Genomic DNA, 25,443 nt, shown 5'->3' with positions numbered 1-25,443 from the left:
CACCCTACGATGCGAAGCTCAACAACAATCTGAGGTACTACTGTTTGGGAACCTTTATAGATGACAAAAAAATCTATTCCACCAAACTGGGAGATGGGAGGGCAGCGAGGAATCTGCAGCTAGAGTATCCATCAAAATGGGCATTACTGAAGGTAAGTAACTTGTTCATCTGATAGATACTTCCACCACAGATTCCTCACCTGCAGTTTTTTTTTTATATATATAGCTCCAACTTGACCCAAAAGTATCAGGTATCAGAGCGTTCACATGAGCACCTGTTTCGTTATAGACGGACACATTCATTTTTTGTTAGGCACAGCGAGATCAAGTAATTTGCCCAGAATCACAGGATGTTGAGCGTCGTTGCCAAAACATCAACCCTGTTCCCCAGATTTGAGGCCGACCGCCCTAGCTGTTAGGCTATATCCTCTTCCCCTCGTCCTGTGGAATAGATACCACTCCCATGTTGGAGGTGCTGGTTATTGGCTCAGAACAAAAAAAGTCCTGCAGGACCAAATATCAGACCTGTCAATGCAGTAGTGCTTAATGAACCTGGGAGCTGAGACCCTTTTCACAGTCGGACAGCTGAATACAACAGGCACTCCATGTGCCAATGCAGTGGTAGCAGCATTGGTATGGTAGTATGAGCCCTCGGTCCTTCTGGAGGTTACTTCTTTGCCAATGTCTAGCAGATCTTAATGTAGAGGACTGCCCATCTTAACCAAGTCCTTTTCTGCACCTTTCTTTGTCCCAGAGAACCCTTGAAAAAGCATATTGTCCACCCAATGGCCTTTGGTGTAATTTTTGTAATTGGTTTTGGGGTCCAGCTGATGGAGTCTCTCCTCCTCTTTTGAGGTGTGGCGGAGCAAAAAACATTGGAAGGGTGATAGATTGCCCATTATGAAAAGGAGTCACTATTTTTGTCTAAAAGTCTGCCTTGGTCCTCAACACCAGTTCGTCTGGAAAAATGGTGGTGTAGAGCGGTTGCACCAAGAGAGTGTGAAGCTCACTCATGCCACAAGTTGAAGTGGAAAACAGTCTTCACAGTCAGAAGACACAACAAGCAGCTGTGCATCGACTTAAAGGAATTATGCATGGGGAAAGTACCAAATTGAGATCTCACTGAGGAATCAAAAAGAGGTTGGGTGGAACATAGGAGTAAAGACTTTAAAAAACCATCATCATAACAGGTGATTTACACAAGTACAGCTAGTCTGTTAAACACAAAAAGGCCTAAAGAGCCAGCAAGTATCCTTTAATGATGCCCACTGCAAGTCTGTGTACTGGACCAGAGAGAACACAATTAATAAAACATCCGACAGCTTGGCTGCAAATAAGGCCACAAATTCGTCCCAGCACTCGGTGCAGATGGACTTTGTAGAGAAACACCAAGCAGCAAGGATGACATCCACAACTTCAGTTGGTGGATCAAATGCAATTAACTGCTGCCACTCAGGCTCTATGCATAGAGGTGTAAATTATGCAGGCCAGGGTGCAGGACCCAGCCCTTCTGCTGTGACAGGAGATCCCCCGAAGGGGTAGCCTGATCGGAGGACAGAGGCTCATGCCCCGAAGTTATGGGTACCACACTGCCCTGGCCGAATCCAAAGCCACTAGGCTGACTTGGGCTCAGTCATACCTGATCTTCAAAATGTGGGGCATAAGAGGCAGAGGCAGAAAGGCTTACAGGAGTCCCTTGCTCCACTCTAACCAGAATGTATCACAGAGAGCCTTCTTGGGAACTGCAGGGCACCAAAGCTTTGAATTGATCATTCTAGATGATGACAAAAAGATATACCTAGGGATCTCCCCACTGCTGAAAGATGCCCTGTGCCATCTTGGGGTGTAACTGCCATTCATGATCTGCCAGACACTACTGACTGCGGTAGTCTGCCATGGCATTAAATATCCCACCAGATGGTTCATGATCAGGGAGATGCCCTAATGCTCCAGCTAACTCCAGGAGGTGTATAGCCTCTTGGCACAGGGCCCAACTTCATTCTGCTTGTGCAGTACCACATGGCGGTTTTGTATGTGAGAACTTGTATCAGCCTTCCTTGATGGGCTGGAGTAAGGCCTTCAATGCCAAGGAAATGGCCTGCAACTCCAACAGATTGATGTATTGATGTGGAACCAAGTTTCCAGAGACTTTGGATCTCCACTTTTCCCAGATGACCTCTCCAAACCAGCAATGGTGCATCAGTCACAACTAGTAGCTATGGTTGGGGTAGTGAGAGGATCTGCTGCTAGTTCAGTTGTGGTTGAGCAGCTACCACTACAGGTTTTTTGCAGTCACTTTCGAAACCTGCATGGAATCCTACATTATGAATTGGGTCTGGGCCCACTAAGACTGCAGCTCGCACTGCAGGGCCTGCATATGCAACATGGCAGAATTGAAAAAGAGGATGCAGAGGGCCAATAGGCCATAACGCCCCACAATCACTTTGAGACCCATGACCGAGGCTAAAGCATCTGGATCATAGGCCAAAGGTCCTGGACTTGTGCCGAGTGAAGGTCCTGAATTGCACTGTATCCAAGATGACTCCAATGAAAAGGAGCCTCTGCAAAGGAGTCAGGTGTAACTGTGGCACATTGACCGTGCACACCAGCGATATTAGGAGGTAGCCATCTTCGGGAGGTTGCATCGACAGGTCGGGACTGTGTGTCTCTTTAACAGTCAGACACTGAGGTAGGGGAAAATGGGTATCCTCAACTTCTGATGGTGTGCTACAATCACGTTTGTGAACACCTGAGTAGCACTGGTGAGGCCAAAGGGGAGTATGGCCAACAATGTGCCTCTGGTCTACCTTGATCCTGTCTTCCACAGGGTGGTTGTGTGCCACAAAGGGTAAACTAAAGTGGTTTGGAGGCTGATGCCACACGTGTAGGTGACTGGGAAGGCTGATGCCCCTGATGGCCTGTACAGTGTCTGTTTGATCATCATCCCTGACCTCGAAATGAATGGGGTACTTGCTGAGAGACTAGGGGACCGCGTGTTGCCTCTATGCCAACCTGCTAGAGTATCCCCATAAGGGACGAAATTGCTGAGGAAATTATCTAGAGGGAGTTGAGAGCCCCAAGGAACGTGCTGCGTCAGAGCTCTCTTTGAAGATTTCCAAGGAAGATCTGCCTTTTCGCCAAATAGGTGATATTCGTGGAAAGGTATACCCATGAGGGATCCCTGCTTGTCCCCCAAAAACCCTGTGGATCTCATTCCTGTGTGGAGACAAAGCACCACACTGGTGCCGACTGTGCATCTCTAGCAATCAGTGGTATCCAAATTACATTGAATTACACATTCTAAGCATAATATGTGGGTTGAGCCAGGAAGGTCTGAAATTCTTTAAGGACTGCTGGCAAGACCTCGCTGACCATGTCCTAAAGAGCATGTGTATTTCCATATATATATATATATATATATATATATATATATATATATATATATATATATATATATATATATATATATATATATATATATATATATATATATATATATATATATATATATATATATATATATATATATATATATATATATATATATATATATATATATATATATATATATATATATATATATATATATATATATATATATATATATATATATATTCACTGAAAAAACCATGGGTTTCACACACGTTATAGTTAGGAATTAGCATTTAAAAAACCTTAGAAATTCAATGAAAAAACCAAAGGTTTCACACATGTTATAGTTAGCTGGACATTTCACTCGTAAAAAACCAATGAAATTCCCCCGTTATAGTTAGTTCAGCTAACTATAACTCGCGCGCCCGCAATGCACTACTGATGACGTCACATATTACATCACTCATGACATGGTCAGTGACATCACTCATGACATCACTGATGACATCTCAAATGACATCACTGATGACATCATCCAGTGAATGTGTGTTTTTCTGAAAATTAAATATGTTTTATATATGTATATCTCAAGGTCGATGGAAGAATAAATGAGTATATAAGTGTCTAAATTGATGATTTGTTTCTGAAAAATTGATTGTATAACTGACTGATTAAGTGTATCTTTTTGAATACATGGCTTAGTGAGTAATGTTTAAATGTGTAAATACCTGTATCAGTCTCTCACTTTGTATATAAGTGGCTCTATGGGTTGGTGAGTAGCTACATGAGTGGCTATATAGGTTAATAGTTGGTTTTTTGAGTATCAGTATGAGTGTCTGAGTGTCTTCATGGTGCGGTGGGGGGTATTACGTAGTGCATAGATGCATGAATGAGTGACTCACTGTTTGTATGTGTTGAAGACAGCATGTGTGCAGGACTGTATGGGTGGATGAGTGTGTGCATGGGTGTGTTAGTGAGTGAATGACTGTCTCAATAGTGTCTTCATAAGTAACTACATATGTTTTAATCTAGTATATGTGACTATTGGTGTTTATAAGTGAGTATATGTGAGAGTGAGAGATTGGAAGAGTTCCTGTATGAATAAGTATGTGTTTCTATAAGTGATTGTTAAAAAGACTAAGTATGTGTAAGTTTCTGTAAAAGTAAGTGTGCTGGTGTGTGTATAACCGTATATGCAAGTAAATGGATGTTTGATTCTTTATTAGCATGAGTGACTATGTGTGTGAGTAACTCTATGGATGAGTGGGATTGTGTTACAGGATGTTTAGGTGTATGAGTACATATGATGTGTGAGTACATGTATGAGTGACTGTATAGGATTGTTGGTGGATGAGTGGATGTGTATGTGGATCTTAGAATTACTGAATAGGTTGTTGTAACTGTTATTGGTATGTCCATTGTTTTGAAAATTTTAGTCTCTATTTTTGAATGTTTGTATCAAAGGTTATATTAGGGTGAGAGGAGGTCTACCACTCTGTCACAAGGATAATGTCATCAGTGATGTCATTTGAGATGTCATCAGTGATGTCATGAGTGATGTCACTGACCATGTCATGAGTGATGTAATATGTGACGTCATCAGTAGTGCATTGCGGGCGCGCGAGTTATAGTTAGCTGAACTAACTATAACGGGGGAATTTCATTGGTTTTTTACGAGTGAAATGTCCAGCTAACTATAACATGTGTGAAACCTTTGGTTTTTTCATTGAATTTCTAAGGTTTTTTAAATGCTAATTCCTAACTATAACGTGTGTGAAACCCATGGTTTTTTCAGTGAATTTCAAAGGTTTTTTAAATGCTAATTCCTAACTATAACGTGTGTGAAACCCATGGTTTTTTCAGTGAATTTGCAAGGTTTTTTAAATGCTAATTTTTTTTTTTTCTTCTTTTTTTTTTTTTACATATTTTTATTTTAATTTTCTATCCTTTTTTAAAGACTATGGTTAAATTTTTTAAATTCTACAATATGTTTTTTTTAACATATTTTATAAAATAAACAGGTAAAATTTATTAGCAATACATTTTTTCCTTTTTTTAAAATTTTTTTTTTAGTACGCGTACCGTAAGCTTACAGTAAGCGTACGGTTTACGCAATGTCCGTAATTTATCTACGCTGTTTGCGTATAGTTACGCAATTTGCGTAGCCGCGCGTACTCCGCGCGGGGCGCGTACGCGTGTACGCTACACGCGCACGTTACGCGGAAGTGTCGGGGAGTGACTGTTATGCGCATGCGCAAGCGCGTGTCTTTTTTACGCGCATGCGTACTTTTGCCGTAAGCGTACCGTAAGCGTACGGTAGGTCATGTGATCATGAAACACAACTTTTGATTGGTTGAAACTACTTTCAGTTCTAGAACTCTCCTACACCACACCCATTCCTCTCATTTCTGCTTGTGATCCCTTAGGAGAAGGAGCTGGGTTGTCTTTGTGATACGATGGCAGAACAGCAGAGCTCTTCTGAGAGTGAGGCTAGCAGCACTACCTTGAGGCAGAGAGCGAGGAAACAAAAGACCTCTTACGTATGGGAGTATTTTACTTTTCCAGAAGGCCAGCAAAAGGTAAATGCACCCTTAGTGACTTGCAAGCTGTGTAAGCGTGTACTTTCAAGAGGTAATCCTGACAGGAAGTATTCCTTTGGGAATCACACCATGATGAGACACCTTAAGGATGTACACAGAAGGACACATGCTCGACTTACTGAAGGTAACCCTTCAGTAAATCAACCAAGCACATCCACAGCAGCTCAGCCTGGACCATCATCTGCAGGGCCGAGTCCTTCTTCTGCAGGTCAGGTGAGCCCTTCATCTGTGGGGGGAGCATCTCCTTTTTCTGGTCCTCTGGAAATTAACCCTCGGTTTGCGAGGGTTGAAGTACGGTGCGCCACTTGTCACGATCTAATTACTTATAGGGAGACCAGTATTTCCCTAGTGAACAGTAAAATAGATCAGCACACTTGTCGTACTGTCTAATATTCCCAATCTTTCTTTCCTCTGTCCCTGCATAAACACAACGGCTCTTTTAAGAGCCAACCTTACCTTTCATCTATTTTTTATATATGTTTTTAAAAACTTTTTTTATTTTTTTTTTACCGTACGCGTACGGTACGCGTAATTTTTTTTTTTTTTTTTTTAAAAATCAATTATCACATTACACGGTCCTTGAGAGACTACAATTAAAAACTGCAAATGTGATTGTAGAGAAGTGGAAAAAAGGGACCATGACATTATTGACTTACCATACCCACTCAAAAAAAGATTTATTCATTTAATTTATTTTTAATTGCTTTTAAAATGGTTCTAGTTTTCAAAAAAATTCTATCTCAATCTGAAAAAAAAGAAAAAAGTATTAATATTTAATAAAACATTTAATAATACAGTACACATATTTACATATTTTTCAAAAAATATTTTTGCCTTTTTTTTGCTGTTTTCAGAAAATATTGCATTTCACTATAAATTGTGAAAGCAATTGCATTCATCATTTAACAGCAGGCAAAAAAAAATTAACAATCTCAAAGATTGTTTTAAAAAAAGCCCACAATCTCTTTTTGCATAAACATAACTTTATAGAAATGCATAATATTCTTAAAAAATATCATCTAATATCAATACTTATTTCTTTAAAATACCGTCTGATATTTTTGTTTCAGAAGTATAATCACAATAATATATGTCAAATAACTCCACAATACATCTGGTTCCATTTCCTTTAGGCCAAATAGTAATTTTAAAATTCTTTTTTTGTTTAATTTCCAGTGGTAATCCAATAAAAAACAAAAGTTTAAATTGTACAGATGTCACCGATTCTCTGTAACATTTTGGTTTCCGAAAGATTAATTAATAATTAAATAAGTCCACAATAGAATTGTTTACTTTTCCGCATGGCCAAATAGTAATTTTAAAAATCTTTTTTGAAAAAATTTCCAATGGCAATCCAATAACATTCCAAAATTTAAATTGTGCAGATGTTACCGATTTTTTCTAAATTTTTGGTTTTCCAAAGCTTCCTTAAAAAATGGAAAAATTCCACATTACAATTGGTTACCTTTCCATTAGGCCAAATGATAATTTGTTAAATCTTTTTATTTGTAAATTCCAAATGGTAATCCAATAAAATGGTAAAATTGTTTTGTCCAGATGTTGTCAAATCTCTCTAAAATTTAGGTTTCAGGAAGATTAGATAGGAATTTGCTAAATCAAAAGGCAAACGTTGCTTAAAAATCAATTGGGAATCATTACACAGTGTCCAGCCTTTTTCACATTTAAGATAAACTGTGTAATGACCAGAAGTTACAGTAGGTCCATCATGGAAAATTATTGCAACTGTTACAAAAGTTTTTCCTGAAATTGATAATTGCTGTCCTGTAAACTTCTTTATTAAAGTATCCAATTTTGAACCATCAGCTCTACATCGTTGCATCATTAAAATTACATACTGTCTGTATTCCTTTAAAATTAATGTTGAAAACATGTCAGATTTACACTCACCGCATTGCATGCTATGATTAGCATCTTTAACTAATTTAGCAAAAGTGACTGTTTTACTCTCTGGCAATGTTAAATAAATAAACCTTTCAGAATCAACATTAGAGCCACATATATTATAACAGTTTTCACAACTATGTTCCCATTTATAAGAGAGACCAAATACATTTTCAATGTTAACCCCTTCTTCTTCCAGTACCTGAAGAAAATAAATCAAGAATTCCTGTGCGTCTTGCTGTACCTTTTGAGAAAACTGTGTTCGTCCTGAACATACATCTAAAACTTTTCTAATTTCAGTAGCACTTTCTATTTGAGTTTTATCATTACTCAGCTTTTCAAAAAGGAGACTCAGCACAGTACAGAATCTTTTTCCCTGATTTACTATTATCTGCTCTTGCAAACTTTCCAGATAAAATGCAACATTCAGCACTACATTAGCGTAGCAGTTGACACCAGAGCTATTTTCAAAATAACATCCTACAACCTGTTCTTCATTTTCCTTATTCTTTTTGCTTGCAATTACATCACTCCTCTTTTTTTTCCTCCTCTCTACATCTTCATTACAGATATTCTCATTTCTCCTTTTACGAGAAACTACACGTTTCTCCAACACAGGATACTGACCTAAATGAGGAGCATAGCTTCTTCTTAATCTATTATACTCCTTTACACAATTTGTATCAGCACTAACTTTTGAATCATCAAAGTCTATCATGAATAAACCTGATAATGTTTTCACTCGTGACAAAGCAACATATGCCATACCTTCTTTGAACACAGTTGAACCAATGTTCACAAATGCACAATCTATAGTCAATCCTTGAGACTTGTGAATAGTTACAGCATATGCTAGCGAAAACGGAAACTGCTTCCTACGTACATATAAGTCTTTCACAAGCATGAAACGAACTGTACAACGACAAATGTCTTTAACTTCTTCTATCTGATCAAATTTTATTTTTAAACATTCAATTCCATCTTTTTTCTGATAATTAATAAAACCCACAACTCTTCCCATAGCTCCATTAACTAAACCTTTTTCAACATCCAAATTTCTCCTTAAAAATACTCTACAGTTCATGCAAACATATAGATTTTTTTCTAATCCAGCTGTTTTGGAAATCTTCTTCTCTAGTGAATCCAATTTATTTTTCAGTGTGCCTGTTAATGTGACAGTAATTCTTCCATCCTCAATTTTGTCCACTGCTTCCAATTTCCTGATATCTTCCTTTTCCAATTGCAAAAGCTCCTCATTGAATATTGAGCATTCACGTAGAGTTGGCATTAAGCAGATGACACTTTTGTTTTCTGCAATGTTCTTGTATATCTTCTCTGCAACTATTTCTTCCTTTGGAAATAAATTATGTAGCAGCCGAGTCTGTAATGCTTTTTTGCCAGCTTCTGTGAGTAGTCCAATCCTGATATCTTTCAGAATACTTCCATATTCTTCATCGTTTGCTTGCCTCATATTAGTTGTAAGTTCCTTGTACTCAAAGAAGGACCAAATATTTGTATTACCGATGCTTCCCAATGACTTCTTCGTGTCTTCATGTGTCACAGTATTAAACACTGGTTGTCCTTTAACTGGAGTAAGTTGCAAAAGATCTCCAAAAACTATGACGTGTTTTCCTCCAAATAACACGTCATAGTCTGACTTCAGAATTTGCTGCATTCTTAAATGCACAAAGGCAAGCATTAAGTTCGATACCATGCTCACCTCATCAATAATGAGAACTTGCATCTTCTTCAATACTCTTGAAACTTCCAAGCATGCTTCTCCAGTTAGCTTGTTGTATTGTATTTTGTTCTCATGCTCCACTGGTAACATTAGCAAACGATGTAAAGTGATTCCTTTTATGTTATATGCTGCTAACCCAGTTGGAGCAGTAACCACACAAGACAAAGTAGAATCCGTTTTTTGCTGTAGGTAGCTTCTGATGACTTTTATTAGGAAACTTTTTCCAGTTCCAGCTTGTCCGCTTACATACATCCTGATTGGATGAAATGATGTGCATGAGCACTCTTTTTTTTCATGTAGAAATCCGTGATCAATTTTGTTTCTGATCTCTTCATAAATTTGTTGCTGCTCTTCGTTCAGTTGTCTTTCCAAATTTTTTTAAGTCTATAAATTCTCCTTGAGCTTGATTCATAGCCGTTTCCACTTCATTCATGGCTATTGATGCTTCATTTTCAACGATTGGTTGTCCTAGGGGATCTTGACTGAGTGTTCCTGAACTTTGGCTGTCCTGAGAACTGTCTCTAGCTATTTCTGCTGCAATTGTAGTTTCCTGTTCAATTTCTTCATTTAACATTTGCAGATAAGTTGTGAATGTATTGCATTGTATGCTGTCTTTGCAAGCATTAAAAGAATCTTCATAGCTTTGAAATTCTCCCAGTAGTACATCCTCTGTACGCCATGGTTTAAACAGCTGTAAAAGAGCCAAGTAGTAAAATTCCTTTTTGTCAGTAGTGTCGCAACTCAGCTTCCGGTGATTTATCAAACTTCCTTTTGTTTGCTTCACCAAACATCCTTCCTCACCAATGACTTTATATTTTCCATTGTTGATGTCTTCTGCGGCTTTCCGTGAATAAATGTAGTTCTGCAGCACTTCATAGAGACACATGTTCTCCAGATGATGACTTCTCTTTGGGTAATATGTGTCCAACATGTTTGATTTCAAAATATCTGTACTTTCTGGGTCATTCTCAGCCAAATATTCAATTTCTCCAACAGATTTCAGTACCCGATTTCTCATTGCTGCAAGGCCTAAACTTCCCCAAATTATTCTTCTTGATTTCGAGTAGAGACTTGCAGAAGATAACCTATCTGAACATTCGTAGGATCCAATTTCTCGATGCGATAACATCTTCAAACTGAAACTGTACAGCTTCTTACTGACAGTTTTCTCGTGAGAAATCTCTTCCCACATTTCCTTCAATTCTGTTTTTTCTGATTTCGTAATGTAAGACGTTACATATCGAGCAACAGCAATGGAATTGTCAGCTACATACTGTATATCCATGTTAGCGTTCCACATGGATAAAATCACTGGGTTGTAGTCATTTATATTTTTTGATTCTTCTTTTCTTTTAAGGTTGTAGGTATTCTTAGGTGATTTTCTTGTGATAGTATGTCTCACAGATGACATAAAACTGTTAACTCTTCCATTTGAAAGAACAGGTCTAGGAAATCCAAATCGACATTTAGTGTAGTATTTATCTTTGCTCTTGTATTTCCGTCGACAGTATTTTCCACACCGATGACTTTGGAAACGTAAAACGTGCTCCTTTAACTTTTTCTCTTCTGTGCTTTTTGGTATAGCACATGTTGCATATTCTTCAATGTAAGATAACACTGCTTCATCAGTATCTGTTCCAAACTTTGGGGCATCCTTGATCCACAACAGCATATGAATATGAGGAGCACCTCTTGCCTGGTACTCTTTTCTCCAAAAGAAATCCACTACTTCTCCTAGAGGTGGATTTTTTTTATTGCAGATGAAGGACATCATAGCCTCAAATCTATGATTGAAATATCTGCAAACATTAACCGGATCCAATGAGCACAGTTCTCCTGCTGTCTTGTATTCGATGTTTTTAATGTTTGAATTTGCCTCTCGTAGAAAATCCAGTAAATCATCCCAAGCGTACTCGGCACAGCTTAGGGTAAGGAACCATGTTGGAGTTCCTAAATTCCGTAACATGCATTTTAATTCACCATGGCGTCGGTACCAATATTCATTTGTCCCACGCTGACAAGCCATCAGATTGATCAGTTGTGTTTCCAAATGATCATCTCGGTGCTGCACTTTCTCCATAAAATCCTTAGCAGACACATTTTGTAAATGTACTCCACTTTTTAAAATGTGATTTACTGCATAAGACAGTGCAGACAAGTCGCTTTCAAATAAAAGATGGAACAAATAAGGAATACTTTGTCGAAATCTGGGATCTTCAGCATATAGTCTTGTAGTCCGATACTCAGAAGCTGGAATCTGTTCCGGACGTTCATCGTATCGTCCTCCTTTTCCTTTAGGAAACAGCTGGGGAAAACATCGAGCTTCCAAGCTCTCCTCCCATACACTCACGGGAGTTCCTTTTGCTTTCTTCATCTGAAATAGATCAATATTGTCTCCCATAACTTCTTTTGAATGAAGAGGATGTATGCTAAAATGTTCATAAATTTCTTCTTTCTTTGACTTGTCCACTTTTTCAATTTGTCCAGTTGGTGTTTCTGTGTCTTCTTGTAAATCTTCTTCTTCTTTATAAATTGATTCATATCATTTGTTATTCCTTTTCAAATACAAATTTGCTCTTTGTACTTTCCGTACATCTACCAGCTCCTGCCAAATCTTCTTATTCTTTGTAGGTACACCATTAACCAGAATAATTAATGGTTCAGTTTCCAAAGTATCCGCATCAATAGTTTCCATATTTTTTTTCAAATCCAAGGGCAAATACACCACTCTACCTTTTAAACCTCTCAGTAAATCTGAAGGAGGTAATTTACCAGTTTTGGGCTCCATACGTACTATGGTCTGGAACGGATGAACACATTGAATGAGTATAGACTCATATGTATTTAATTCAGAAAGTTCAGCAGGAATAGCATCCAATTCTAAATTATTATGTACAGCTCTGGTCGGCATTCTATTTTCCTCTAACTTGTTGTAACAGTATTTACAAATACGCTGAACTTCACCCAATTCAAAACAATTTTCAAGAAATATATAGGTGGCAAAATCCTTCCACTTATAATTATCTTCATTTTCACTCTTTCTGTAGAGATCAACATACCTGGTTTGTTTTCTATAATGAGTTCTGCGGCAACAAATATAAGTAATATTTGGTCTTTCATTAGAGATTATTGCAAATTTTGTTATGTGATCATTAAATGTCTTACTTACAGAGGGTTCTACATTTTCTTCCACTTCTTCCTCATTTACTGTGTCCTTCTCTGCACTGTTTTGTTCAGGACCAAAGTAACAAAACTGAATTTCATCAACAACCTTCTCTACATCTGATACCGTTCCATGGAACAGAGCCCTATTCAATTCATCTAACTTTATTGCTGGACTTTTAGCAAAATACAACCGTCTCACAAACTTTCTCATTTCAGTATGATGAACAGCCAGCATCCTAAAATGATGGAAAACACTATTACACACTTTTCTAGATAGACAAGCCAGAGAATGACCCTGCAAACCAGTATTCTCTCTCACTCTGCATGGATCTAGACTTTGAAGCACCTTAATCTTCTGTTTCACACTTTTTTTGCTATATTCTCTTAGAAACTCACGAAATTTATCAATAGATTCCTGACGCACAGTGCAAATACTACTACAATTCCAAGTGTACACTGGGGCTTTAGGACGTCTCCCCATAGCCTCATCCGCCATCACTTGTACCTCATCTCTTGGAACCATTATCTCCTTCTCCATTATGCAACCATTTTTCACTTCATAAGCACGACCTCTGGTGTCAACTGCATGCAGCAAACTATTACTTTGAAAATAACTCTCTTCATTAAAAAAAGGTTCACTACTTGAACTATGCATCCATTTTCCTAAAAACACTTTACAAAAGTTTTTCTGTTCACTACTCTTTTCCTTTTGCTATGTGATTTCAGTACATTAACCATTTTGTCTAATGTACGCATCCTATTCAAAATTAAAATGAATAGTTTCCTTTTTAATTCTAATGCCTTTGCTGCAATGGCTTCAATTTCTTTTTTTCTCTTATAAAACTTTGCCTTTTGCTTATATTTCTTCACATCCTTTATCAAATTGGACATAACTCTCCTCTGAAACATTTTTCTACGTATCTCTTTAAACGCTGTTTTTCTGTTTAAGTTTATCTTTTTAGTTGCAGAAGGTATATTTGCATTAACTAAATTCTCAATTTTTTCCTGTCCTTTTCGATTGAAATCATTCTTTCCAGTACAGACATTTTGTACATTTTTCCTTTTTTTGAATATGTTCCTTAGAAAATCTTTTGTTTGCTTACCAGAAGATTTTTTCTTCTTCCCAACATGAGCATCTTCAACTAAATTAGGTCCTCCAGTTGTCTTCAAATATAGGTTTTTTTTGTGCTCTTTTTTTACTCTGGATTTTGTAGGCATCTTAAATTTTGTTCACTGCTCTTCAGCAATACCTGAAAAAAACTAAAAAAAAATTCCTTTATTTTATTTAAATATATTACTACATTTGCTTTCATATTAGTCACAAAACGAAATTTCTTTGCCAATTTGAAAGCACACTTACTGCTCTTTTTTTTGGCAAGTGATAAACACTTTTACAGACTGACACATTATGAATCCACTTTTCAGATTTTTTAAAAAGCACATGTCCAAACTGCTTTTTCAGACCATCACCATTTGTAACCTGGGTGACTGCCTACACTCCAGCAAGGGCAACCAGCCTTAGTGATGCTGAATGTATTTGCATTACTGACTGAAACCTCAAACCCCACTCGCTTGTGAATACTGTGCATGATTCCACATGGTAAGTAGCTGGCTGTGTGCTAAGAGTCTGCTTCTGCACCAAAAAAAGGCTCCCCCTTTCCTTCTAATCCAACTGTGAAATCACCAGAGCAATACGCAATAAATCTATGCCTGTAATTCCTATTTACACACAGAGTCATGTTTTCACATTAGTCACAAAACGAAATTTCTTTGCCAATTTGAAAGCACACTTACTACTCTTTTTTTTGGCAAGTGATAAATACTTTTACAGACTGACACATTATGAATCCACTTTTCAGATTCTGAAAACAGCACATGTCCAAACAGCTTTTTGAGACCAGCAACATGTGTAACCTGGGTGACTGACTACACTCCAGCAAGGGCAACCAGCCTTAGTGATGCTGAATGTATTTGCATTACTGACTGAAACCTCAAACCCCACTCGCTTGTGAATACTGTGCATGATTCCACATGGTAAGTAGCTGGCTGTGTGCTAAGAGTCTGCTTCTGCACCAAAAAAAGGCTCCCCCTTTCCTTCTAATGCAACTGTGAAATCACCAGAGCAATACGCAATAAATCTCTGCCTGTAATTCCTATTTGCACACAGAGTCATGTTTTCACATTAGTCACAAAACGAAATTTCTTTGCCAATTTGAAAGCACACTTACTGCTCTTTTTTTTGGCAAGTGATAAACACTTTTACAGACTGACACATTATGAATCCACTTTTCAGATTTTTTAAAAAGCACATGTCCAAACTGCTTTTTCAGACCAGCACCATTTGTAACCTGGGTGTCTGCCTACACTCCAGCAAGGGCAACCAGCCTTAGTGATGCTGAATGTGTTTGCATTACTGACTGAAACCTCAAACCCCACTCGCTTGTGAATACTGTGCATGATTCCACATGGTAAGTGGCTGGCTGTGTGCTAAGAGTCTGCTTCTGCACCAAAAAATGGCTCCCCCTTTCCATCTAATGCAACTGTGAAATCACCAGAGCAATACGCAATAAATCTCTGCCTGTAATTCCTATTTGCACACAGAGTCATGTTTTCACATTAGTCACAAAACGAAATTTCTTTGCCAATTTGAAAGCAAGCTTACTGCTCTTTTTTTTGGCAAGTGATAAACACTTTTACAGACTGACACATTATGAATCCACTTTTCAGATTTTTTAAAAAGCACATGTCCAAACTGCTTTTACAGACCAGCACCATTTGTAACCTGGGTGTCTGCCTACACTCCAGCAAGGGCAACCAGCCTTAGTGATGCTGAATGTATTTGCATTACTGACTGAAACCTCAAACCCCACTCGCTTGTGAATACTGTGCATGATTCCACAGGGTAAGCAGCTGGGTGTGTGCTAAGAGTCAGCTTCTGCACCAAAAAATGGCTCCCCCTTTCGATCTAATGCAACTGTGAAATCACCAGAGCAATACGCAATAAATCTCTGCCTGTAATTCCCATTTGCACACAGAGTCATGTTTTCACATTAGTCACAAAACGAAATTTCTTTGCCAATTTGAAAGCACACTTACTGCTCTTTTTTTTGGCAAGTGATAAACACTTTTACAGACTGACAAATTATGAATCCACTTTTCAGATTTTTTAAAAAGCACATGTCCAAACTGCTTTTACAGACCAGCACCATTTGTAACCTGGGTGTCTGCCTACACTCCAGCAAGGGCAACCAGCCTTAGTGATGCTGAATGTATTTGCATTACTGACTGAAACCTCAAACCCCACTTGCTTGTGAATACTGTGCATGATTCCACATGGTAAGTAGCTGGCTGTGTGCTAAGAGTCAGCTTCTGCACCAAAAAATGGCTCCCCCTTTCCATCTAATGCAACTGTGAAATCACCAGAGCAATACGCAATAAATCTCTGCCTGTAATTCCTATTTGCACACAGAGTCATGTTTTCACATTAGTCACAAAACGAAATTTCTTTGCCAATTTGAAAGCACACTTACTGCTCTTTTTTTTGGCAAGTGATAAACACTTTTACAGACTGACACATTATGAATCCACTTTTCAGATTTTTTAAAAAGCACATGTCCAAACTGCTTTTTCAGACCAGCACCATTTGTAACCTGGGTGTCTGCCTACACTCCAGCAAGGGCAACCAGCCTTAGTGATGCTGAATGTATTTGCATTACTGACTGAAACCTCAAACCCCACTCGCTTGTGAATACTGTGCATGATTCCACATGGTAAGCAGCTACCTGTGTGCTAAGAGTCAGCTTCTGCACCAAAAAATGGCTCCCCCTTTCCATCTAATGCAACTGTGAAATCACCAGAGCAATACGCAATAAATCTCTGCCTGTAATTCCTATTTGCACACAGAGTCATGTTTTCACATTAGTCACAAAACGAAATTTCTTTGCCAATTTGAAAGCACACTTACTGCTCTTTTTTTTGGCAAGTAATAAACACTTTTACAGACTGACACATTATGAATCCACTTTTCAGATTTTTTAAAAAGCACATGTCCAAACTGCTTTTTCAGACCAGCACCATTTGTAACCTGGGTGTCTGCCTACACTCCAGCAAGGGCAACCAGCCTTAGTGATGCTGAATGTATTTGCATTACTGACTGAAACCTCAAACCCCACTCGCTTGTGAATACTGTGCATGATTCCACATGGTAAGTAGCTGGCTGTGTGCTAAGAGTCTGCTTCTGCACCAAAAAATGGCTCCCCCTTTCCATCGAATGCAACTGTGAAATCACCAGAGCAATACGCAATAAATCTCTGCCTGTAATTCCTATTTGCACACAGAGTCATGTTTTCACATTAGTCACAAAACGAAATTTCTTTGCCAATTTGAAAGCACACTTACTGCTCTTTTTTTGGCAAGTGATAAACACTTTTACAGACTGACACATTATGAATCCACTTTTCAGATTTTTTAAAAAGCACATGTCCAAACTGCTTTTTCAGACCAGCATCATTTGTAACCTGGGTGTCTGCCTACACTCCAGCAAGGGCAACCAGCCTTAGTGATGCTGAATGTATTTGCATTACTGACTGAAACCTCAAACCCCACTCGCTTGTGAATACTGTGCATGATTCCACATGGTAAGTAGCTGGCTGTGTGCTAAGAGTCTGCTTCTGCACCAAAAAATGGCTCCCCCTTTCCATCTAATGCAACTGTGAAATCACCAGAGCAATACGCAATAAATCTCTGCCTGTAATTCCTATTTGCACACAGAGTCATGTTTTCACATTAGTCACAAAACGAAATTTCTTTGCCAATTTGAAAGCACACTTACTGCTCTTTTTTTTGGCAAGTGATAAACACTTTTACAGACTGACACATTATGAATCCACTTTTCAGATTTTTTAAAAAGCACATGTCCAAACTGCTTTTACAGACCAGCACCATTTGTAACCTGGGTGTCTGCCTACACTCCAGCAAGGGCAACCAGCCTTAGTGATGCTGAATGTATTTGCATTACTGAGTCCAACCTCAAACCCTTAAACTATTCTTTTATTATACCAGTACACCTTAATTTATTGTGAAAACATAGTCCATGTTATTTTACTTGTTCCTCACATTTAAATTTCTCCCAAAACAGAAAATAATAAACACAACTTCAACAAAAAGAATTGCATTTCTATTATTCATTTCTTAATTTACCATATACATCCCCTCTCAAACTCTAAACTCACCTTTAAAATTAGTTAGTTGTGAAAGAAATGTGGCACTCAAACAGCAGATTATCAGAGCCAGGATCTCTGTTCTTTACACCTCTCTCCTCTCAGCAGAACCAGATAATGGCAAACTTTCCCTCTCTTTTTCCACACATATACATGTTAGTTTCAAATCTCAGTGCTTGCCCCTTTTTTTCAAATGTAATCACACATTTCTATTGGTTGAAAACCAACCCTTTTCCAAAAGTACCCTTCCCCCAACTTGACTTCTGCCTAGTACCCTTCCCCCAACTTGACTTCTGCCTGCTACCATAGCAACAGCTCATGGAACACTGCTGTGTGGAGTCAGGTCAGAAGTTCGCCAAACAATGTTTCAATTCCACAGAGCAAGAGTGCTTGACTTTTCAAACCTAACAGCAAATCCATAGTACTGTTCTTTGGTAACACATTTTTCTGTACCAATACAAAACATGCTTCTATTAATTTACACATACAGCCTAGTTTTTATTCTAGAATGGTATGAAACAGCCAATCAGTTCTTTTTTTTATGAAAAAAATATGTATGCCTCCATTTCCAAACTGTCTTTCTTTTCATATTGCCATTCTACTGAATTACACCTCCTGAGTGCATCCAGTTCTCCTTTGAAGATGTTCACAGTGTGGATTGTAGGGCACAGCTATGTCTTCTGGAGTGAAAATATTGCAGAGAAAACAGGTATGGTGAGAGACCTTGCTTTGCCAAATGTAGACATTAAATGGATTGGTCAGAGAGGGTTAAAGTGGCACCAATTGATGCCGTTGGTGAAATCCTTCATGCACATCCAACACCCTGACCTCATTATATTGCACTGTGGTGGCAATGACCTAGGCACTGGGGTAGGTCTGGAAATGCTTATGAAGGACACCTTTGCACAACTGTTTTCACTTTTCCCTAAAACTGCCTTTGTGTTTTCTAACATATGCCAAAGGCAAAAATGGAACTGGTCCAATCATTTCTGTCCGCAGATTGACAAAGCAAGAAAGCACGTCAACAAATCTGTTTCTGCTTTCCTCCGTGACTATGGTATGGGTTCCATTTACCACAACAACTTGCGTTATGACATGCAAGACATTTATAGAGGAGATGGTGTGCACTTCAATGATGAAGGGAACAGAGTCTTCCTCTTGAACCTTAGACTCTGATTCGGTACTTACTTGTAGGTACCACAAAAAAATCACTTCATAAACACAACGGCTCTTTTTAGAGCCCCCTAATATCTAAACACTTAAATCTGATTTTCATTTCTTTTTTTTTTTTTTACCGTACGCTTACCGTACGCGTACCCCGTGATTTTTTTTAAAATCAATAAATGTTTTCTTTATACTTTTCTGTCCTTCTTTGACCCCCTTACAAATGTTAGGGGGTCTGTAACTCTCCTCCTTGCCTCCTTTTTTTTTTTTTCTGAGTGAAACACACGAAATGGCGGCCGCCGCTTCCTGGTTTCGACCGATTCGAATGTTTACTAAGATCTAAGAGCCAATCAGAATCGCGCTCGCGCACGCCACCGTACGCGTACGGTAAGCGTACCGTAAGCGCACCGTAAGCTGGCTCAGATATATATATTGATTTAAAGGCTATTTTCTCAGAATCTACTGAACAGATTTACACCAAACCTACAAAAGGCACTTCCTTGACCTGAGGACTACCTCTCTGCCAAATTTCTAGTAATTCTGTTCAGCCGTTCGGGCTGTAGCCCTGTCTAAAGGTCCTATGGAAAAATGCATGGGAAAAACGCGTTTTGGGACCCCCCTTTTATCTCAGCCCCCGCTTGACGAATCCCCCCGAGACTTTCAGGGAAGGAGCGGAGCGTAGCGCCCCACCTATTTTGAAACATTCGCGAGGATTCGTCGACCGGCGCCAAAGTTATTCAAAATAGAATGTTGCGGATTTCCTATGGAAACGTGGTCCTAACTATAACTACCTACTGGCGACCGCCAGTAGGTAATATATATATATATATGTATATATATATATATATATATGTATATAGGCAGCAGGCATTGACTGATCTTAGGGCACTCGCCTGTTGTGTCTGGCTACCTGCCTGTTTACCAGTGGGCAAGAACGAGACCTAGATGAGGTACCCATTAAAGTGTTGGTTAGGGCCTCATTAAGTGTTATCAAAGGTTCAGAGGAAGCCTGGCCAGGCTACAAAATCTCTGTAAGAATCATTATCTCAACTTTTGCAGAAGGAAGATTGAAGTCTAACACCTCTGTTGCATGTCTTATTCCCTTAGAAAAAAGAAGCAATCTGTTCCATTTATGGTGTGGTGGAGGGGAAGCGGACGGAACAATCCAGTATCAGGGAGGTGTCCAACCGACTGGCCTCCTGTAAATCTATGTATAAATTGTTGCCATCATAATGTGGGGGGAAATAATCCCCATCATCTCCATGGCCATCTTCAAAGGTTGACTTTGATCAGTCTAAAAAGTGGTGAAGCGCCCGAATGCTATCGCATGGTAGAGGAAATGTCTTGTCTGAATCTGCTTGTACAGGAATCAGGGGCATCAGTGTGAATTTGTCGCATGACCTTATCGTTCTCAGGATGAGCTTGGCTCAGAGATCGATACCGGAATTGCTTTCAGGTCCTCACCCAAGACCAGCATCGGTGTCGAAGGAACAGCTATAGATTATGTCACTGTTACAAAGGAAGGGCATCCCATTAACCCCTGACGAGCTTGGGTAGCAGAATCAACTAAAATCCATGGTAAAAAGGGGGTGTCCTATACTTTTTCCAGATGTTTAGGCATCTATGATATATGACACATTGAATCTAATAGAAACCATTCAACACAATCAAGTGTTTAACGAATATACACCAATTGGAAATGGTCGAATCTCTCCGTCAGCCAATGGACCGCTGTTCTCGATGCCACCAGACCCCATTGTGACCCTAACCTTGAGATAGCAAACAATATCTTTAATTCATGGATCCAAAACTCTTTGGACACTATACTTCCAAAAAACCTCTCATAAGATATTCAGGCAAAAATCGTCACCTTGGGTTTTCCCCTAAATTAAGGGAGCTTAAGCAGACCTGTAGGAAATTTGAAAGGAGATGGAGACAGAACTTTGCAGAAGAAAGGAATCAGGATTATAGAGGGGCAATTAGGAGGTACAAGGCAGAGATCAAAACCGCTCAAACCAACTTCTATGAGGAGAGAATCAATGCAGCTGCCAACTCTCCTAAAGAGATCTTTCACATCGCTGAATCCATCTCCACTGTGCCACATAAACCTCCCAAAACAGAGGAGGCCCCAGATCGTTGCAACAACCTAGCAGAATACTTCCATCAAAAAATTCAGCTGATCTGCCAGCCTTTCCCTCCCCATCAGCCGGACTCCACAGATCTCAGCACTAGAAGTCTACACTCTGAATTACAGTGCTCACTAGGAGAATTCCCTTTGATAGACGCAGATTCCCTGGATACCCTTATCTCCAGGGTAACCTCTGGCTCTCCCACGGACCCCACTCCTCCTCTGTACCTTTCATTAGTCACCAATTCCATTCGTCCAGTCATCTTAGATGCTCTGAACTCTATCACCTCAGGCGAGGTGCCCCTGGCATGGAAATGTGCACAGGTGAAAGCCCTTCTGAAAAAAACCAGTCTGGATCACTCCAATATGGCCAATTACCGTCCCATCTCTCTCCTTCCTTGGCTGAGCAAGTTGATTGAGAGACATATAAACTACACTCTGGTACAGCATTTGGAATCCAACAACCTACTTCATGTCTCTCAAACAGGATTGCCTCCTCAGCTAGGGACCGAGGCGGCCCTTCTGGCAGTAACAGAAGAGGCAAGCAGACTTCTGGACCAGGGCGGCTCAGCAGCTATCATTCCTTTAGATCTCAGTGCCGCCTTCGACACTGTCGATCATAACATCCTGCTTGAGCGGCTAAAAAACATGGGAGTGACAAATGTGGCACTTACCTGGTTCTAGTCCTTCCTAAAGGATCGGTTCTTTCAAATCTTTGAGGGAACTGCCTTATCAAACCGGCGGCCTCTTAGCTGTGGGGTCCCCCAGGGTTCATTCCTGAGCCCCACGCTTTTTAACACCTATATGGCCCCATTGGCAGAGATAGTCCTTCCATTCGGCATAAAGATCATTACCTACGCAGATGATACCCAATTGGTGGTGGCACTAAACCACCCTGAGGGATCATCTGGCGCTCTTGGTGCTTGCCTAGAGGCGGTAGCCGAATGGATGGACCTCTCCCACCTCAAGCTAAATGGGGACAAGACCGAACTGATGTTTCTGGGCAAATCTCCATCTCCCTACCGACACTTATTTGGCCGACCTGTCTTGGCCCTATGCCCACCCCAAAGCAGCAGATCAAGAGCCTAGGCATGTGGCTTGACAGCTCCCTCTGTTTTAATCATCAAGCCACTAAGCTCTCTGCTGCTTGTTTTGGCCTAATGAGAATGCTAAGAAAGATCCTCCCCCTGCTCCCTTTCCAGGCAAGGAGGATTATGGTGCAAGCCCTCATACTGTCCCGCCTGGACTACGGGAGCGCGCTGTATCTGGGCGCCCCTCAGTCCACAATCCAGAGGCTACAAGTAATCCAGAACTGTGCGGCCCGCCAACTGCTCCAGATTCCCCAGAGACAAACAGCGCAACCTGCCTTGGGTTATCTTCACTGGCTTCCTATCCGGACCAGGATACATTGTAAGGCCATGTGCCTGGCCTATAGAGCCATGTGGAAATCAGGCCCAGTCATCCTTCAGTCCTTGGTCACCCCCTATCAACCCTCTAGGAGTCTTCGCTCCAGCTCCGCTTTTCTTGCCACCTCAATGAAAGTACGAAAATCCAGATGGGGTGGGCGTTCTTTCTCCCTGAATGCCTCCAATCTATGGAATTCCCTCCCCCCCACTCTCCGAGGGGAACCTAACATGCTGGCATTCCGAAAACTTCTCAAAACCCATCTTTTCAGCACTTCACACTAGCATCACATGCCTTTCTGTCTCTCCGCTCCACAAGCGCTAGGAGGCCTCAGGGTAGCTATGCGCTATACAAATCCAATTTCATTCATTAATTCATTAATTCATTCATTCGTTCATTCATTCAATTGCATTGAATTAAAAAAAAATGTGTAACAAAATGAATGGAAAAACAATGAATGGAAAACTGGAGTACTAGAATAAAGCTACTGCATTCACTTTATTTATATTAAAAAATACCATACATTAGTAGGGATACAGAGTAAAGCAATCCATATATGCCAAGTGTGTAGTTTTTCAATGTTGTTACAATAACCACATCGTAGACAAATATATGTCAACTCCCCTCTCAAAAACAATCAGAAAAACATATGCATGAGCTGTAGAATTTGTTTGAATGGCATGAAAATTACAGAAGATTAGAGGAACTGTGTTGATGTTTCGGTCGCTATAGTGTTTAGTACGTGAAACCATCCTCAGGACTAATTGCATTTGTGAAATATGAGGTCCCCTGTGATGTCTTATTACCCATGGGGCAAAAGAAATGGAGCAGTTTCGATTCATTAACAGAGTCCTAAGTCCCGAACTCCAACTTTGAGGAAGGAGATCTGGCGTGTTTGATTCACGGCTGGCTACTGGTTCAAGGTTTTCCACACCATACTAGAGCTGATGCCTGGCCAAAATACAACTTCGGAATTAGCCATTGTTGGGTATATTTAAACAGTGTTAACACCAGTATGGACTTCAAACAGAGAAAAAAAAGATGGAATGTAATGTGACAGTTGAATACTATGGGTTCTCATTAGCCACTTGTAGGGCTGAAACTGTTTTCTATTTGGAGGTGCTGGCCAAGTGCATCAGCTCACGAAAATTATACAGGATCTAAAAACCCTTCTGTTGCTGAATGAGCAATTCAGGGTAATGAGCACAAAACTTTTAAGCACGTTTGTGGGAAGGAAGAAGGTGGATGAGACTACTTTGAGACCTCGTTCACGAACATTTGGTTAAATCGTGCATTATAATGCAATATTGTTAAATGTATGGATTAATTGTATCACCATTTATGAAAAATTAGTTATTTAAAAGAAACCATTAATTAATCAGAGTGGTTTTAGTCATGCATGTACACAACAGTAAAATAAATGTGTATTGGTTTATTTTCTCACCATACTCCAAAACTTGCATACAACCACATTCCACAAGTAAAATGCCCAAAAGAGACTTATTTTTAGTATTTGTAAGCTTTCACAAAATATGAACAAACAGCTATGAGCAGCGTGAAAAGAAGCCTAATTAGAAGGCCTCATTTGTTTGATTCTCTTTAACTGCCACCAGGTGTGAGCGTACGTCTGCACCTGCTGCATCCCTGCTAGTGACCAAAAATTGAATATAAATATTGATGGGATGTGAAAGATTGCATTTACCTGTCTAAAGATAAGTCAGTTAATCTGTTGCATAATAAAGCAGAGGCAAAATATTTCATTTAACAGTAAAAAATAACTAAATATTGAGTAAACATAAATCAAATTTCTAACAGGTTTAGCAGCACAGGTAAACTAGATATTGTTATAATCTTCGTATATTTGTTTTTTTGTAGCCAACTCTTGAATGCTATATGCTCATTTAGTAAAGTGTGTAGGCTTTAAATACACAATTATTCATGTTGTGAAAGTATCGGATTCATTGCAACATGATAATTCAATTTGCTTTAATATAGGCCAGTTTATTTTCAACTGGTTTGAATTCCTTTTCTAGTTATTGTTTTCAAATAGTAAGCAGTGTTTCACAGAATACAAGTGGGTGAAAGTTTAGAGGGGTTGCATTATTGATTGTTTATTTTTAAAACGTTCAGACAGAATATATAAACTGGTATAAAGCTTTATTAGATCGAGAGGAACTTCTATCCAGGAATTTCAGACTAGAGTCCTTGCTGAATGCTACCGAAAAGGCAAGTCGGGTCCTCTAACAAGCTTATCTGCCTGTTCGAGGACAATATAGACACAGACAAGGACAACATCTGCTGTCTCTTTACTAAACACTGCTTCTATTGTTTAAAAAAGGGTATGCGGGTGGTAATCTATAACACTCCAGTAGGTCTCTCTTTAGTGCTATTTTAGCTTAGGTAGCCGAGGGAAAGGAGGGCTTGGGGATATTGATGTAAAAAAAAAAACGCCCTAAAATACTGTCCTAATGTAACAATATTTCTGTTATTTTGCCTTTTTACAAATATCCTTGCCCCATATTATTTTAGGAGTAGCTACTATTCATACTGTGCGCACTAGAACAGGATTTTATTTTTCATAAATCTTTAAAATATATTCCTAGCTTCCTTGTGTTCTTGGGTGTGTCTATTCTATTATGGGGTCCAGGTTGCGAAGTCTAACAGGACAGATAGTTACCTAAAATGCACCTTACTCAAGTAACGCTGAGTGGATTGCAGGAGGCTGCAGCCCACCAGGTTCTCGATCTC

The 25,443-nt window shown here is 39.4% G+C and overlaps 1 protein-coding gene across 5 annotated transcripts in view; it reads right to left on the bottom strand.

Annotated features, from left to right (window-relative positions):
- The window catches only part of GALNT3 (polypeptide N-acetylgalactosaminyltransferase 3), a 517,623-nt gene that overhangs the window by 17,123 nt on the left and 475,057 nt on the right, over window positions 1-25,443 (bottom strand). The window lies entirely within an intron of this gene.

Source organism: Triturus cristatus, chromosome 3_1 (assembly GCF_964204655.1).
Source record: "Triturus cristatus chromosome 3_1, aTriCri1.1, whole genome shotgun sequence".
NCBI classification, from domain to species: domain Eukaryota; kingdom Metazoa; phylum Chordata; class Amphibia; order Caudata; family Salamandridae; genus Triturus; species Triturus cristatus.
The sequence above is the reverse complement of the archived record's forward strand: the minus strand, read 5'-3'. Positions and strand labels throughout refer to the sequence as shown.